Source organism: Heteronotia binoei, chromosome 15, assembly GCF_032191835.1.
Source record: "Heteronotia binoei isolate CCM8104 ecotype False Entrance Well chromosome 15, APGP_CSIRO_Hbin_v1, whole genome shotgun sequence".
Classification (NCBI taxonomy): Eukaryota; Metazoa; Chordata; class Lepidosauria; order Squamata; family Gekkonidae; genus Heteronotia; species Heteronotia binoei.
In genome coordinates this window covers 38,799,766-38,818,668 of record NC_083237.1, presented here as the reverse complement: position 1 = coordinate 38,818,668, position 18,903 = coordinate 38,799,766, and positions in this window count along the sequence as shown.

Below are 18,903 nucleotides of genomic sequence, written 5' to 3'. Positions count from 1 at the left end.
AAGTATCTTCGCCTCAGCTGGATTCCTTGCTGTGAATCTTTTGCCTTCTTTATAAATTACAATAGTGGTTGGGTAAGCCCATGTAAACAATATCTTGTTCTGAAAGAGCTTGTCTGCAAATGGCTTCATTTGTCTTTTTTCTTCCAGTTTCTCACTACAAAAATCTTGTCTTACAAATACCCTTTTCCCTTTAAATTCCAGTCCCTTCTTTTTCTTCAAAGCCAGAAACACTTGCTGCTGCACTTTTTCTCTTGCAAATTTAATTATAACTGGTCTAGGCTCTCCTCCAGATCTTCTGCTCCTTAACCTATGAACTGTTTCTATGTGGTCAGCACTAATTATTACTCCTGTATGTTGTTCTGAAAGCCAATTATTACTCCTGTTTGTTGTTCTGAAAGCCATCTTCCAAATGTCGTGAGTCAATATCTTCCGAAATACCATGGACGATAACGTTTGCCCTTCTTGCTCTGTCAGAAAGGCTCTTAATCTGTTCCTTTAAATGAGTTATATCCTTCTTATTTACTGAAGCCATCTTATCTGCCTTGTTAGCTAGTTGCCTAATATCTTGCAGTTCTTTATTTATCTGACTGACTTCATTTTTTACTTCCGCAATAGTTTCTTCTATCTTGTTCTGGGATTGTATCATTAACGCCTGAAATTGTGCTATCTGTTCCGAAAGCTGTTTAACTGTAGTGGCAGCCATTTCTGAGCTGTTAATCACCACCTCCGTTCCTTATCTGTTTTGCCAAATACTCCCTTCTTTTAACTGCTAACTCTCTTCTAAGCACGTCTTTTGCTTCTTTGACTTCTCTAGCTTCGCTGCCAAGTATTATGACCCCTTAACTTCAATATTTACTTTTCTTTCCATCTTAATCTCTTTTCTTGTCCGGAGAGGGATGAGCCAAGGCTTCTTCCTCTAGAGCATGTGCATTCCATACCTACAAATGGGAAATCTTTTTTGCTTCTGCTGACTGCATCTTCATGATAACAAGGACAATGTCAACAAGGAAGAACAGAATAACAAGGGATGAAGAACATGCTACTCTCCTACTAGAAATAAATAATTTTATCACATTTGGTGATTTATCAGTGCAGGACAAAGCAAATAATAGATGGTGTCCACAGCTAAAATATTTGATAATATTTGATTCACAGAAGGCCAGTCATAAGATAGTTATTGTATTCACCAAAGCATGAATGGAACCAATGATCCACACACCTCCTACCAGCCATCTGCTCTGCTCATGATTGTATATAATGAAGGCTTGCATATGGCAGTACATCCTGGCATTTTCCAGTTCTCCCATTGGTTATAATATGAAACCACATCAGTCATTGGCCCATGAACTGCCAGTCAAGACAATTTGTATGCCATTGGCTGGGTCCGCTCCTCTCCCCCACCCACTGTTGGCCCCAGGACAGACAAGGCTTGGACCATTGGGGAAACTGCCAGGCAGTAGTTGTTGCTAGGCACCCAAGTTTCCTGCTATCAGTAAAACACAACCAACCTTGGTTCTCTCACTAAAAGGTGGGGGGAGGAGGCATTTTGTAGGCCTCTTTTGGCCTTTGAGGGAGAAATCATTGGGCCCAGTCCTGACTAACGTTGCCAGTCCCAGGTTGTTGGGAAATCCCTGGAGATTTTTTGGTGGAGTTTGAGGAGGGCAGGCTTTGGGGAGGGGAGAGGCCTCAGCTGAATAATATACCATAGAGTCCACCTTCCAAAGCAGGTGTTTTCTCCAGGGGAAAAAGGCTGAATGTTTCATAGGGGACAGCATGGTTGCTACCATTTGAAAGTCTCCTACTCCTCCTTAGTGACCAAGAAAGCGGCCAGTGAAGATTCAAAATGCTAATGAAAATAGTGTTCCATTTGTGATCATCAAACTGGATACATCAAGTCTTAACAGTGCAATTGAATAATTATGAAGCATGCTAAATGGAAACACTGCATGTGTTGAGTTTTCATGATTATCAAACCATTTATATAATTTCATTATTTTCAGATGTTTAAAAGACTGAATTGTCATCAAAAACATACTGGGAGCTATAAGGGAAGGGAGGATAATGAAGAAACAATTGGGAGGTGACAAAACCTGCCGAAAGAAAGAAAGAAAGAAAGAAAGAAAGAAAGAAAGAAAGAAAGAAAGAAAGAAAGAAAGAAAGAAAGAAAGAAAGAAAGAGAAAGAAAGAGAAATGAGCCCTATAGAAACCCCTACTAGTCAACCCCAAATTCATGCATTTTCCTGTATAAACAATTTTTTTTATTAGTAACATATGGTAGTAGAACTATATCTACAACTTATAAAAAGCTTAAGATAAAAAAACATCATTCTACCCCACATCTTACTTTTCTCCCACCCCTCCCCCCAATAGTTGACCCCTGCCAGTGTTATTTTTTTTTTAAAAAAAAACCCAGATATTAAAGGTACCTTTAACTATCAAGAAAAAACAAAAATTGATTAAGAAAAAGATCCCCCTTTCAAAAGTTATATTCTTGTCTTAAAGGTCTTAATCTTCAAAAATTGTCCAATGTCCTTTTATTTTCCACTCTTTTTCTACATATCTTCTGAATTTCTTCCACTCCCGATTAAAAAGTTCTAAATCGCAGTCTCTTAGTTTTCTTGTTAGCTTGTCCATTTCACTCCATGACATAGCTTTTATAGTCCAGTCCCATTTTTCTGGTATTTTTTCTTGCTTCCACAACTGCGCATACAATGTCCTAGCAGCTGAGAGCAAGTACCATATTAAAGTTCTATCTTCTTTTGGAAATTTTTCCATTTGTAATCCCAGCAGAAAAGTCTCTGCTTCTTTGTTAAATTCATATCCTAGGATCTTAGATATCTCTTGTTGAATCATCTGCCAAAACATTTTAGCTCTTTCACAAGTCCACCACATATGGTAGAAAGAACCTTCATGCTTTTTACATTTCCAACACCTATCTGGCATCTTATTGTTCATCTTTGCTAATTTTTTTGGAGTCATATACCATCTATACATCATCTTAAAACAGTTCTCTTTAATACTATGACATGTTGCGAGTTTCATAGAGTTTTTCCACAGATATTCCCAAGATTCCATCTTTATTTCTTTATTTACATTAATTGCCCATTTTATCATTTGAGATTTCACTACTTCATCTTCTGTAGTCCATTGTAAAAGTAATTTGTACACTTTTGAAATTAATTTCTCATTATCTCCAAGCAGAACTCTTTCCATTTCTGTTTGCTCTTTCCTTATTCCTTCAGCTTTGATATCATTCTCCATCAAGCTTTTTATTTGTTGCATTTGAAACCAATCATATTTATAATTCAATTCTTCTGCAGTTTTCATTTCTATTTTCCCACTTTGTATTTTTAGTAGTTGGTTGTATGATAGTTGTTTTTCCTTAACTGTTTTGGCCGTTAACTTTATCACTTCAGCTGGCACTATCCACAAAGGTCTTCTCTCATCGCCGTATTTCTTGTACTTTATCCACACATTTAGTAAGCTGCTCCTTATATAATGGTGAGAGAAAAGACCGTCCATCTTCTTTTTCCCATAATACAAGTAGGCATGCCAGCCAAATTTTTTCCCATGGCCTTCTAACACTAGAAGTTTTTTATTTAATAACGTTATCCATTCTTTCAACCATACTAAACAAATTGCTTCATGATACAGTTTCAAATCTGGTAATTGAAACCCACCTCTCTCTTTTGCATCTATCAGGACTTTCATTTTAATTCTAGGTTTCCTCCCGGCCCACACAAATTTCGAGATTTTTCTTCTCCATTTATCAAATTGCTTAGCATCTTTCACAATGGGGATGGTTTGAAACAAATATATAATCCTTGGTAAGATATTCATTTTTACTGCAGCTATTCTGCCCAACAATGACAAATTGAGCTTGTTCCACTTTAGCATATCTTCTTCTATTTTGCGCCAGAGCTTTTCATAGTTGTTCCTAAACAGATCAATATTTTTCATTGTTATCTCTACCCCTAGGTATTTTACCTTAGAGGTAACTTCGCAACCCGTTAGTCTTTGTAGTTCTTGTTGTCTATTTTTCTGCATATTCTTACATAAAATTTTTGATTTTTCTTTGTTTATATAAAGTCCCGCCAACTCCCCAAACTCTTGTATTCTCGTTAACAACAACGGTGCAGCTTGTAAGGGATTTTCATTTATAAACATTATATCATCCGCAAATGCTCTATATTTATAGGTATACCCTTTTATTTGTAGTCCTTCTAAATCTTTTTCAGCTTGGATCTGCATCAGTAAAATTTCAAGAGTCATTATGAACAACAATGGCGAAAGCGGGCAGCCTTGTCTAGTACCTTTACTAATTTTCATTTCGTCTGTAAGATCTGCATTGATGCACAACCTTGCCCTTTGTTCAAAATATATTGCCTTTATCATTCTTATAAAACTTTCTCCAAGCTCCATTTTTTCCATCACTGCAAACATGAAGTCCCAATTTAAGTTGTCAAATGCTTTTTCTGCATCCGCAAAGAATAGTGCTACTTCCTTTTCTGGATGTCTTTCATAGTATTCTACAATATTTACAACAGTTCTGATATTGTCTCTTATTTGTCTTTTAGGAAGAAAACCAGCTTGGTCCTCCTTTATAAAATTTATCAGATATTGCTTAAGTCGTTCCGCCAGAATTCTTGTAAATATTTTATAATCGTTGTTCAAAAGTGAAATTGGTCTATAATTTTTCACATTTGTAACGTCTCTTTCTTCTTTAGGTATCAAAGAAATAACAGCTTCCTTCCATGTATTTGGTACCTTCCCTTTAACTCTTATTACATTCATCAGTTTCTGTAATTTTGGTATTAATTCATCTTTAAAAATTTTAAAATACTTAGCTGTATAACCGTCTGGCCCGGGAGCTTTATCATTCTTCGTCACGTTAATTGCTGCTTCAATTTCTATTTTTTCAATTGGGTCATTCAAAATTTTTCTCATATTTTCAGTTAAAGGCTCAATTTTTATTTTCTGTAAATATTCATCTATCTTTTTTCTCTTTACTTCAGCACCTTTAAACAACTTGGCATAGTACTTAAAAAATTCTCTTTTTATTCCCTCTTGAGTAACTACATCTCTTCCATCTATCACAATTCTACTAATTGTTTTGTTTTCCCTCTTTTTTTTCAGCTGCCACGCCAAGTATTTCCCCGTCTTATTTGCTCCTTCAAACGATTTCTGCTGAAGCCTTTTCAAATTCCATTCCACTTCTTTGTTTAGTAAATGTCTTAATTGAGTTTGCAATATTGATATTTCCCTTAGAATCTTCTTTTTCCCTGGTCTTTTCCTCAACTCTCCTTCTTTTTTCTTTATTTCATTTTGAATGTCCAATAATTGTTTTTCTTTTTCCCTTTTATCTTTGTTGTTCAAAGTAATCAACAACCCTCTCATTAATGCTTTATAAGTATCCCAGACCGTCTGGAAGTCAATATCTTCTTTATCATTCATTTGGAAAAATTCCTTAGTTTCTTTTCCTAGGAAAGTCACTGTTTCTTTGTTCTGTAGCAAATCTTAATTCAGTCTCCATCTTCTCAGTCTTTTGGACAATTTTGTAATCCACATTATTGGGTTATGGTCAGCACCAATTTTAGGCAAAATATCTATCTTCTTTGTTATAAGGCCTAAGTCTCTAGTTCCCCACAGCATGTCAATTCTAGAAAAGGTCTTATGTCTTGCAGAAAAAAAAGTATAGTCCCGCACTTCAGGATTAAACTTTCTCCATATATCTTCCAAGTTTTCCTGTTTAACTAATTCAAAAAAAGACTTTGGCAATTTCCCTTCTTTCCCACTATTTTTTTTCCCTCCGGATCTATCCAATGAGTTCTCAACTGTTCCATTAAAATCTCCCATTAAGAGTATTTGATCGTAGGTCAACTCATCTAGTTGTTGTATACTGTCTTTAAAAAAAACATCTTTTGCACCATTAGGTGCATATAGTCCCAATAACAGCGTTTTTTTCCCATTTGATGTTATTTCCACTGCTACAAATCTTCCATCTTTATCTTTAAACACCAGTTTTGGCTCCAAGTCCTGTTTAATATAAACAACTACTCCCCCTTTTTTCTGTTCAGCTAATGAAAAAAATTCCCTTCCCAATTGTTTGTTCCATAAAAATTTATAATCCTTTTGTTTGATGTGGACTTCTTGCAAACAAATTATATTACAATTTTGCTTCTTAATCCAATGAAAAGTTGCCCTTCTTTTTTGTGGTGAATTTAGTCCATTAACATTCCAAGACAATAATTTGTAATCCATCATGGTGCAAATTCTTTATTTTCTTCAAAAAATCTCCTCAACTCTCTGGCATTTGTAATTGTTACTCTCTTCCCCTGAAGTTCAAAGCTCAAACCCTCGGGGATTATCCATCTGTACCTTGTGCCATTGTCTTTCAGTTTTTCTGTCAACTTTTTATATGTTCTCCTGTCATTTATCACTTCTTTGGGTAGCTCCTTCATTATTCTCACTCTGCTACCTCTTACTATCAATGACTGTTCAAAGTTTTTCTTCATAATCCTTCCCACCATTTCCTTTGTCATAAATCTTACAACAACATCTCTTGGTAAGTTGTTTTTTTTTGCATATAACGAATTGACTCTATACATATGATCATACATACTCTTAGTCTTGTCAGGGTCTTCTTCTAAGAATTCTGCAATTATGTTTATTATATATCCTTTCAGATCATCATTCTCTTCCTCAGGTACTCCTCTCAAGCGTATCTGATTTTCCATTAATTTGCATTCATGGATCGTCACTTTTTCTTGGACTTTCAGCAAGGTGGTATCATGTATTTTAACTTTCTCCTCCACTTCCTGTACTTTCTTGTCTATTTTCCCAATTTGGTCTTTAAGGTCATCCACTTCTTTTTTAATTACTGTGACAAGTTCTTCCTTCATTTCTTCCATCATTTTCTTAACTCCTTTCATAATCCTGGCTTCCATAGCCTCCATTTGGTCCTGCATTTTTTCTAATGAGAGGGCTCTTGTTCGGGGCTGCCTGGGCTCTGACATTTAGGCAAGGAGCAGGGAGATAAAATAAAAATACCAAAAATTTCCGTCTCACAATTTACAAATTTGGCTACCAAGTTCAAAAGGTCTAAATTTTCTCTCTTATTTAGTCTTTGTTCTGTTCTCTTCTGAGCTTCCCAGGCCCAGATATATATATTTTTAAGAAATTTTTCCCCTTTAAAAAATGATGAAATTTTTAACTTCACCAATTTGAAATTTGACAGTCAGGTTCAATAGAGCAGAGGTTGCCCTTTCCGGCAAGCCTAATTTCGCTGGTTTCTGAGCCTCCAAAGCCAAGATATTTATCAAAAAAGTCTTCAAAAATTCCAAAATGGCGGCCGCGATTTTTTCCCCTTTAAATTTTTTTTCCCCTTTTAAAGTCACCCCAGGAGCCCACCAGTAATGTAGTCAATAGTTCTTGTCCTCTTACCCTTTTTCCCGTCGATTCTGTCAATTTTTAAAGTCCCAAATCTTTTTAAAACAATGTTTTAAATTGAACCTCCCAGCAATGGCTGCTGACGTTTCTCTATAATGTAGAGTAGGCTTTTTCCTTTACTGCTTCCTGTCTCTGTCAGCTTCAACTCTCATGGAAATCTCACGATACTTGACGCACTTCCTGTCTTGCTCAGAAGAGTTGCAGAACTGTTCCAGTATATTCCAATGCAACGTGGGCTGTTTACTTTTCACAAACCGCAAACCGCAAGTAGACACAACTATGTTCTCTTTTCAAATTTTAGCAGTTTTTAACACTGTCTTTTGTATTAAAACAGTCCAACCTTCTCAATTTCTTTCTTCTAATTGCAAGCTTTATATTTTCCCCTTCTTCCCACCTTTAATATGTCCCTTTAATCTGTAAATAGCTCCGGAGTGAAAAAAGAGCTTCTGTACCTTTTTTTCTTCACTTATCCAAGTTCCACTGGTCTTCCAAAACTTTAGTTGTTTAGAATTGTCCCAGAAGGTTAGGATCCTGACGAGCTTATGCCAAATCAATGACTCTGAAAGATCTTGCAGACGATAACTATGCAAACTTCTGAGACCCCTCAAAGCCTCAAAGGAACCCCCTACAGGGCTCCTTTTCAGCCAAGGTAAATCTCTTCCAAAGTTTTAAGTGCAAGTCTTGGACCTTTCTCTCACTGAGAAAGGTAGGCAGTGGGCTTTGATTTGCCCTCCACTACCCCGAACAAGACCTTCAGCTTGCTCCCGATGTGAGAGACAACTCAGCTCGCCATTTTCCTCCCCGGAAGTCAAATTCATGCATTTTCCTATTTGCCCCCCCAGTTTGAATGAAGAGGCTGAAACAGTGTTGGATGAAAACCGGGTTGCTTTATTAAACATAACTTGAATGAGCAGGAATGGCAAGAGGTCTAGGCCTAACAGGACAAGCCCTGGGGTCAAACCCAGGACCCCGCTTTGTCCTGGGAGGGCAAGCCACCCTGCCCCCAGCACAAGCCCAATATCGTCTGGCTGGTGCTGAGCAGCCAGGCCCAAACTCCACCTCCACTTAGGCCGGCATCCAACCCACTGGAAGGATCCACCCCAGTGAGGCTTTGTCGTGATCTGCACTCTCTGCATTGAGCCGTAAAGCCCATCTGCAGTTCGTACAGACCACCAGCACCAACTGGTGCAGAGCCATAGGTGCTCCCCTAAAATACTGTAGCCAATACCTCATCCTGCCACCACCAATGCCAACACTCTGCTTAGAAGAAGAAGAACTGCAGATTTATACCCCATCCTTCTCCCTGAATCAGAGACTCAGAGCGGCTTACAATCTCCCATATCTTCTCCCCCCACAACAGACACCCTGTGAGGTGGGTGGGGCTGAGAGGACTCTCACAGGAGCTGCCCTTTCAAGGACAGCTTCTGCCAGAGCTAATGGCTAACCGAAGGCCATTCCAGCAGGTCAAGTGGAGGAGTGGGGAATCAAACCCGGTTCTCCCAGATAAGAGTCCATGCACTTAACCACTACACCAAACTGGCTTAGGCATTGATGCCCACCGGGTGGCCCAGAGCTGACCGCAACCCCCTCCTAAGCTCGTCCAAAAAAGCCTGGTTTCCCAGTTCCCATAAATGAACCCCATCCGGCCTATACAGGTCAGCATACTCGACCCGTATTGCCGGATGGGGAAGAAATATGCCCAAGCCCCCTTCCATGGCTTTTTGCAAGGATCGGTTGGCCTTGCATCTGGCACGCTCAACTCCCCCAGGATACAGGGCAGACCGCCAAACCCTACGTGGCAAAATTGCTGACCAGATCAAAAGGACTCTCGGCCACCTCCGCTTGATGGCTTCTGTATACTCTTGCGCTTGTAAGGAAAGGGCCTTGCCCTTCATAAAGCCCAGGTCGTTACCACCCAGGTGAATGACCAGGATGTCCGGAGCGGGCACCCTCCTTTCCCGAAAAAGCAGCGGCATAATGCCCGGCCCACGCAGGCCACGGCGACCGAGCCACTCCACTGTAGCCCACTCACTGAGACCCAGCTGTGTACCAATTGGGGATCTCCTAGCCTGGTGGGCTGCCCAAAACACCATACTTTGCCTGCAGATGAGGATACGACACCTCGCACTACGAGCCACAGCACCTGAAAAACAGAAAAGAGGTCACATACCAAAAATAACATGCCAACGGGCAACAATTGCTAATAACTCCCTAAAACTTACTAACCAACGGGCGCACATAAGACTTATAAGCTGCCGACCACCAATGGCCCATCCACTGAATAGCAGGAGGGTTATAACCCATCGCAGCCGCCGTAGATGCAGCCCCAATTCGGAATGAATGGGTCCCAAACTTAACACCCCCCAAACCCATCTCAGCCAGGGCTCTCCCGGTCACTGCCCAAAATTGGTACTTTGTGAGGGGAGGGCCATCCAAATGCCGAAACAAAGGGCTGTCGCTCTCACCTCTGAGCGCAATATACTGCTCCAAAGCTCTGACTGTGCATAGCTCAGCTGTAGCACATTGGCTGATCCTTTCTGATGCTGGTCGGTTTTCAACCGTCGCACTGTCAGCTTGACCTGCCCCCCTACAAACTTTACATCACCAACCCCCAGGCCCAGCCTGAATGATCTGCCTTCGACTGCACCACTAGCTCCCTGATCCGTAGCACCCTGAAAAAGGTGACCAAGGAGGCCACATGGAACAGAGAGGCCTCAAACGAAGAGGAACACACCTCCAGCCAAACCCTGTGAAGCCCTTGCAACACTGAAGGAAATATTGGCTGCCGTAGGTCAGCCCTGGGCCCCCGCTCCCTTGACCAATCCTCCAGCATCTTTTTAATCCTAAAATCGCCTGTGCACTCGGGAAAACCCTGCGCTTTGCTAACAAAAGCCAGTTGCCCCTTAATGGATTTCAGTCCTAGCCCCCTCTCCTTCTGGTGCACACAAAATTGAATAATGTGAGTCACCAGTACTGGCCAGCTGTTTGGAAGCCCCACATCTTTCCTGAAAAGCCAAAACTGTAATTCTGCCCTCCCATAGGCTTTTCGAGTACTAGGTGCTAGTCCTAGTTGAATTGCCTTACCGGCAGAAGACAAAATGCAGACTTAATGTCACATTTTGCCATTTCGGCCCCCACACCACAACCCTGCACCACTTTGATCGCTTGATTAAAGGAGGTGTACCTAACAGAACAAAGAACTTCAGAGATAGCGTCGTTCACCGATCCCCCCCTGAGGTAAGACAAATGATGTATCAGATGGTATTCCCCCGGCGCTTTTTTAGGCACCACTCCCAAGGGGGATACCCGCAATGTGGGTAAGGGCGGGCTATCAAATGGGCCAATAACCCTCCCTTCCAAACATTCTTTCGCTATCTTGTCCCTGACCACGTGTTCCATTTCCCTCACCGAGGGCAGGTTAGGGGCCGAACCAGGGACCCTAGGTCCCTGGTATGGAATCCTAAATCCATGAGTAAAACCGTCCATCAGATACTCCTTATCAACTGTCAAGGGGTAACAAGACAACAGCCTTTTCCAGGTGGCTGTTGGCTCCCCCCCCCCCCCCCCCCGGGGTGCTTGGTACCAGTCTTCACCTTTGATTTGCTTCAGGCTGAGAAGGCGTGAGGCCCACCGCACAATGGGCACTCATGTTTGAATTTGCAGGCCTTCCTGGAACAAACGCCCTTGGATGTAAATTCCCAGCAAAGAAGCCGGGGTTGAACCGACTGACCCGCCACACTGCAGGCCCCTGCGTTGTTCTGCTGTCTGTGTACCAGGTGTCCGCTATTGGCCCTGTCCCCTTTGCAGGGGACATCAACTGGAGCCAAAGCTGTTGGTTGATCTTTTCCCAAGGGAGCCCCGGATTAACTGCAGCCCTCATCCTAAAGGCCTCATTGTATTGCAACCACGCTACACCCACGAAATCCGTGTACGCACGGTGCACGATGTCACAATATTGGAACAATGCCACAGCTCGTGAAGGCTGTGCCCTTGCTATCACTCCTGCGTAAATCAGGAAACCCGGCAACCAGTTGGATCAGGTCCTGTCCACCTTCCGGTGTTTCAGCTTTTCTTTTTCCTTATCATCGAGCTCCTCCTTGTCCTTCTTCTCAAGCTCTCTAAAGAGAAGACTAAACATGTCCACATATTCACCCCTCAATATTTTATCTCGGGTTGCCACCGTCAAGTGATCCCTTAGTGGTAAGGTGGTGTCACCATATGGCAAGACATGGAAGGGGATGGATTCATACGGATTGGGGGTACCGGATTGGGATGACCCGGCCACCCACCATGCTGAGGCAGCTGATGCTGACCCCCACCCCCACCCCGGCATCACTGCAGAAGTGGAGGTGCCTTGTGATAAAGTTGTGGCCATCCCTTGACCGGAGGGTTGTGAAATAGGCCTGACCAAACCCTGGTATTGAGGCGCCGCACAAGGCGGGCCCAAGCCCAGGAGGGTCCAGCCTGCGCCTGTTGCCCCAAAGACCCCGACTGTCCCGACGATGCCGTTACCGGACCTGCCCAGCCCTACGAGGCACCTGGCTGTACCGGACCCCATGGTTAGCTTGGCAACTGGGGCTGTGTTTGGGACTTACCTGCTACCCCGTAGGGCAAACTGCCACTGCCACAGCCAGAGTTGGATGCGTTATTTCCCCCTCCGGTCCATGCGTGCCACGTTCCCCACTGCCTACTGCCTCCATATCAGCCTCGTACTCCTGGTCTGGTTCCTGCCACTCGTTCGCTGATGCACCCTGCAAAGCAGAAAGACGAGCCAGGCCTTCCTTTTCAAAGGTCAGTTTGGAAGACCTCCCAGACGCCCGGCGACACCCCTCCCAAGGAGGGGCCCCGGACGCACCCCACTGCTGCTCTAGTGTGTCCCATTGCCCAATAATGGCCTGCCTCAGCTGAGCCTCCTCGCACAAGTCCCCAGGGGAAGCAGGCCGTTGGGTACGCTTCTTAGCAGGCTGCTTCCCCTTGGACATGCCCTGACCCTTCTTGGGTGCCATGCCCGCTGTAACAACAACAACAACAACAACAAATTTTATTTGTATCCCGCCCTCCCCGCCGGAGCAGGCTCAGGGCGGCTAACAACATAGTTCAGGGTTAAATTATACAAATGAATAAAATTACATTAAACATTATAAGCATTTAATTAAAATCTGGTTAAGTTTTAAAATTAAATTGATTAATTTTTAAAAGTGCTAATGCTATGTTTACTTTTTCTGATGGCGGTTTCCTTCGCAAATTTCCATTTTCATCAGCGAAAGCCAGTCTGAAGAGGAAGGTCTTGCAGGCCCTGCGGAACTGTTCTAGGTCCCGCAGGGCCCGCATTTCCTCTGGAAGTTGGTTCCATAGGCTCGGGGCTATAGAGGAGAAGGCCCGGTTATGGGTGCTTTGCAACTTCACCTCTCTCGGTCCGGGAAGCCTGTCCCCACTACAAAACACACCCTACTTGCCCGGTTCACAAGGCGGGGGTGCACCTAAAATGCTGTGATGAGGTGTGGGTGGGTGCTCCTTACAGGGAAGCCCAGAACCACCTAGGTGCCTTCAACAACACTAATTACCCAAGAGAGTGGGGGGGACAAGGCCCAGCTCCCTCCCCAAGGCCTCCCTACCCTCGTACCAACTGCTGCCCTCCTGAAAAAGGGGGGGGGATAAGGGCAGGCGAGGGGGGGAGTGGAACTTAAGTATGAGGAAAAAATGGGGGGACAGCCCAACACCCCCTAGTTGCCTTCCACCACCCTTAATGCCCCAAGGGGGGGCAAGGCACGGCTCCCTCACTCAAGGCCTCCCTACCACCCGCCGAAGACCCTCCTCACAACAAGCCTTTCGCGGCGCCCCCAGGCCAGCTAACCGCACGCTCTGCGCAATGAAGAAAGAGCCCCTGCTCGCGCTGTTGTGGCCCGCACACGCTCCTCCAGCCCAGCCTCGCCCGGCACCCAAGCAACGCGACTCTCTACGCTCTGAGAGCTGAAAAGAACTGCGTTGCTTGGGGCAGGGCCGGGGCTTTATAGCCCCAATGCCACGCCCTGTAAGCTCCCATATTCTAGGGAGCCGAGTCATCCTCCCTCCTTCCGGGAGGGCAAAAACCGGCCCCCAGCCTGAAGCGGCAATGCCGCTCGGCTGGGAGGGGGCCGACTTACTGAGGCTTAGATTAGTTTACTACTTGGGTCTATATTGGGTCTATATTGAGATGGTATTTGAATAGAGTAGAATGACACACTACTATCCCTCAAGTGCTGGCCAGTCAGTTTGGTCTGGATATGAGGGGATCTCATGAAATCACCAGAAAAGCCATGGTGGCAGGATTGTGATAATTGCCCACTAACTTCAACACAGGTAATGTATTAATGAATGCATATTGAAGAAGAAGAAGAAGAAGAAGAAGAAGAAGATATTGGATTATATCCTGCCCTCCACTCCGAAGAGTCTCAGAGCGGCTCACAATCTCCTTTACCTTCCTCCCCCACAACAGATACCCTGTGAGGTGGGTGGAGCTGGAGAGGGCTCTCACATCAGCTGCCCTTTCAAGGACAACCTCTGCCAGAGCTATGGCTGACCCAAGGCCATGCTAGCAGGTGCAAGTGGAGGAGTGGGGAATCAAACCCGGTTCTCCCAGATAAGAGTCCGCACACTTAACCACTACACCAAACTGGCTCTCCAGTTTGTGAAGCCAAAGGCCCATGTGCCATCTACACCATAATTTATTCATGATTGTACATAATGAAGGGGGTTACATATGGCAACGTATTTGTCATAAACCATTGTTGCAAGGATGAAAGTTTTGTAGAGTAAGCCCAAGGCCTAAATGAGTGTTGTTTCATAGATCTTTGGGAAATCTCCTGGAGCAGGCTTTGGGCTTCCAGAAAGCAGTTGACACCAGTAGAAGATAGAAGCAATCTGTGCTTTGTCAGCTTAATTAGCTGTCCGCAAGCTATACAGTGCAACCATGATGAGCTGTCAAAATGGGAAATTATCACTTTTAAGTTTCTGAACAGATAAAATTAACTTGACAAAATGCTCTTTCTTTGTTTGAGGTTAGGGTTGCCAAGTCCAATTCAAGAAATATCTGGGGACTTTGGGGATGGAGCCAGAAGACTTTAAATCCCTTCCCTCCATAGGACATAATGAAGGATAGGGGCACCTACTTTTGGGGCTCATAGAATTGAACCGCCTAGTCTAATCTTTTTGAAACTTGGGGGGTATTTTGGGGAGAGGTACTGGATGCTATGCTGCAAATCTGGTGCCTCAACCTCAAAAAACAGCCCCCCAGAGCCCCAGATACCCACTGATCAATTTTCCATTATTTCCTATGAGAATAAGTCTCCATAGGGAATAATAGAGTTCCCTCCCCCCCCACCCCGTTTTCTCTCTCTCACTCACACACGCTTAACTGTCTCTGGTGCAAGTGGGCAGCCGTGTTCGTCTGAAGCAGTAGAACAAAGCAGGAGTCTCTGGTGCCTCCACAATCAGGTCTGGAAAGTACAGGGGCTACGCTGCTCTTTTACACACTCACTCACTTGTCCGAAAGGAAAGCAAAACAAACAGAGGGGCTGTACTCTTAGGAGGTCTGCTGTTGCTAACCCTTCCCCACGAAGTACTTCCTGCTCCAATTTAAAGGCACACACACACATTTTAAAACTGTACCTGTTTGCAGGTCCTGCCCAAGATCTAGCCAGCCAGCTGGCTGGGGAAAGCCTGTAAAACCCAGAAGATTGGGAAGCCTAAGGGACTGCTGGGACCTGGAGATTGGGAAGCCTAAGGGGAAGGGAAGGGGCAAAGAGAAGCTGCTGCGATGGGGCTGGGTGGGAGGGGAAGGGAAGGGGCAAGAAGAAGCTGCTGTGATGGTGCTGGGTGGGAGGGCAAGGGAAGGGGCGAGGAGAAGGTGCTGCAATCGGGGCTGGGTGGGAGGGGAAGGGAAGGGGTGAGGAGAAGCTGCTGCAATGGGTCTGGGTGGGAGGGGAAGGGAAGGGGCGAGGAGAAGCTGATGCCATTGAGGCTGGGTGGGAGGGGAAGGGAAGGGGTGAGGAGAAGCTGCTGCCATCGGGGCTGGGTGAGAAGGGAAGGGGTGAGGAGAAGCTGCTGCAATTGGGGCTGGGTGGGAAGGGAACGGAAGGAAATGAAAGGGGCGAGGAGATGCTGCTGCAATGGGGCTGGGTGGGAAGGGAAGGGGCGAGGAGAAGCTGCTGCGATCGGGGCTGGGTGGGAAGGGAAGGGGCGAGGAGAAGCTGCTGCCATCGGGGCTGGGTGGGAAGGGAAGGGAAGGAAGGGAAAGGGGCAAGGAGATGCTGCTGCAATGGGGCTGGGTGGGAAGGGAAGGGGCGAGGAGAAGCTGCTGCAATTAGGGCTGGGTGGAAAGGGAAGGGACGAGGAGATGCTCATATGCCCATCTTTTCCAAGTGCTCATATGCAAAGAAACAGCTAGTAATATTCCACTGATGAATTATTTCTTTGTTCTATTATATAATGAACAATAAAGTTAATAATATGGTTTATTCTTTAGTGCTATACAGGTAGTCCAATTCAGCAAAATTGTATACCACTCATATGATTTGTACACTAAAACATATATTTGTCCACATAATGGCATTGCATTGATCAGTTTCTTAACAAGAATTTTAAATGACATGAGAAAGTAGTGGTTCATACTCCATCAATGCAGGGGCTTATATAACAGCATATTGATCATAACCTGTAAGTGTAAGAATATAAAGTTCAGTGCATCCTGTCTTAATGATGAAGAAGATTTGGACAATGTAATCATTGTATGAAATTGTGTGGCCTGAAAAGATATTTACTAACAGTTTAGGGAGACATCATAGCTGATGAAAAGCAGATATCAAGAAAAGACAGATGACCAAGGAAAAGGTATATGGGGCCCTGTTATTGTAAGATTATTGTTCTTCTTTATGACTGCTATAATTCACCCCTCCTAATCTCCCTGATACTATTCAAGCAGGAATGTTTGGATTATGTACCTTTTACAATAATTGTATACATCAGGGTGGTTGCCAATCTAATCTAGCCACAGCATTGACCCACACTAATCATCACACCCTGTACATAATTTCCCCACAGGAAGTTATGAGGTATTTCAGAAACCTGAAATCTGTATTTAGATGAGATTTTACAGGGCCTTTGCAACCAAATGCAATAATTGTATTATAGAAACCTAATTAATCCCCATAGGCATCCAATCAGACTAATACATTGTCTTGATATGGGCTGTTTTTTGTGGCCCCGTCCAATGAAGATGCACAAAAGGTAAGAGGCAGATGGAAAAAAAGAACTGGATTCAGAATATTGTCATTTTCTCTTTAAACAAGGACTGAGATGAGAAAGCAGTTTTGGGTAAGTTGTCTGAGCAAATCAACAGGTTTGTACCAATAGTATACATTAGGCCCATGAGGTGTGATAATTTTAAAACTACCCTATGAATAAAGCAGAGGCATAGGAGATGCTGCAGCTCAATGTAAGATTTTTTTTTTAATTCAAAGATTTCAGGTTCAGTCCCCAAAACCTCTATGGTAAAGTATCACATTGTATGTGGAATGAAAGGTCTTTAAGTGAGACGCTAAAGAGGTGCTATGATTTTCTAAGCAGGCAATACTGACCTTGAACGACAAAAGAACTTGACTGAGGCTGATTCCGCATTTGGCGTTTGCCCTCCTTTCGCTTTGGGGTTGTTCCATGTGGGCCAGATTTCCCGATTCCGCATTAGAGGATTTCCCCCGGATTCAATTCCCAATCTGTTCCATGTTTTCTGATTCCGCATTACCGCTGCTCCCAGAGTTCCCCCTCCCTCATACGTTTCCCTTTTTTTTTTTACACGCATGCGTGTTTGCGCTACAACAGAACGTCTTTGTTTGCATTACAACATAATGCCAGAGGCATAATACTGGCAAAGCCACATGTTTTCCTTTCGCCCTCCCATTGGCAGGTTAAACACCATGAAATCTGAGTCAACGATCCACCGTTTTTAACCACACACGCTGAATGTTAAGCACACAGTTTTCCGTTAAAACCTATAACAAATGACAAACAGATGCATGAAAAGGGGGGGAGAAATATGCAGAGGGGTTAAGGGAGAAAGTTTCCCCAACCTATCAAAAATATAAAGCTGTAAACATAATCAAATTTCCGCTCCTGTTTGAGGCCGTGGGGGGGGGGGATCGATAAAGGTGGCAATCGCGCATGTTTAAAGTAGTTTGTGCAACATTGCTTTTTATTTAGTTGTGTTGCAACGATCTTATTTGGAAAAAAATATAGCAGTCAGGATTGATTTTTTTCGGAGGGGGGAAGAACGTAATCACAATGCAATGGCACATTATCAAATTCACGTGGAATATAGTAAAGAAGGGGGGCGGGTGCAAGTAAGTGATGCATTCAGAAAAAAAATAGTGTTACATCGTTATATTGTTTTTACGTTGTAACGCGAAACGAGTTGTTTTTTTAAAAAAAAATAATCAATTTCAGGAAAATATTGCATAATTTTCAAAGGGAGTAAAATTGCAGAAGTATGACGAAATAACTGGGCGGAATCATGGGTGTGGAGTTATGTGGGTGTGTTCTACTGATGCAAGAAGTTTGACAGTGCACTGGCTCGAGTTCCGCACATAGAATTCTGAGCCTCGGAACCGCAGCAAAAAAAAAAAAAAAGATCTGGTATTTTGCCAATCTCCTTAATCCAGGGCAGCACCGCTTCAGAAGTGGGTCAAACTGCCGCCCCGGGTCAAAATGTGTGGAAACCAACATCTGCCCCAGGGGAAACACAGCATCGGAGCCGGAGCAAAGGCTAATGTGGAATCACCCTAAATGTAAGGTAGTCTGATGTCTTAATGCTCTCTCTTACCTTGGATTTGGGAAATGAGTGCAGAATAGAATGGATGTGCAATAGCCTGCTGATTTGTGGTCTGAGTTGAGAATTAACTATGACCACAAGTCTCTGAATATGTATAGGGGAATGACAAATGTAGTGATTTATATTTATATGCAAATCAACACATAAAATAATAATTCTTAAAATTTGGCCCTACAGAAACTGCTTATGTACTCATTTTGTTGGTTATACCACCCTTGCTCAGATCTCAGTGTGGTGTTGGAAAGGGAGATAACTATGCAACTATGAGAAATTCTCACCCCTTTTAATTGCTTCTGCTATGCCTAGCTGCAAGAAGGAAGGAGGCATGGAATAGCTCAATCTCATTCAATCCATGAAACTAAGCAGGGTGGGTACTTGTATGGAAGACCACTAAGGAAGACTCTGAAGAGGAGGGCAATGGTTAATTACCTATGCTTCTCTCTTGCCTTAAAAACCCCATGCTGGGAGTGGGACCCTCATAAATCAGTTATCAAGATAATTTTTATCCTTGTCTCAACACAAGCTAGTTTTACTCCTTTTATCTGACAAATTCCCCAAGTTTACCTTGTGGCTGCAAGATTTTTCCATTGTTT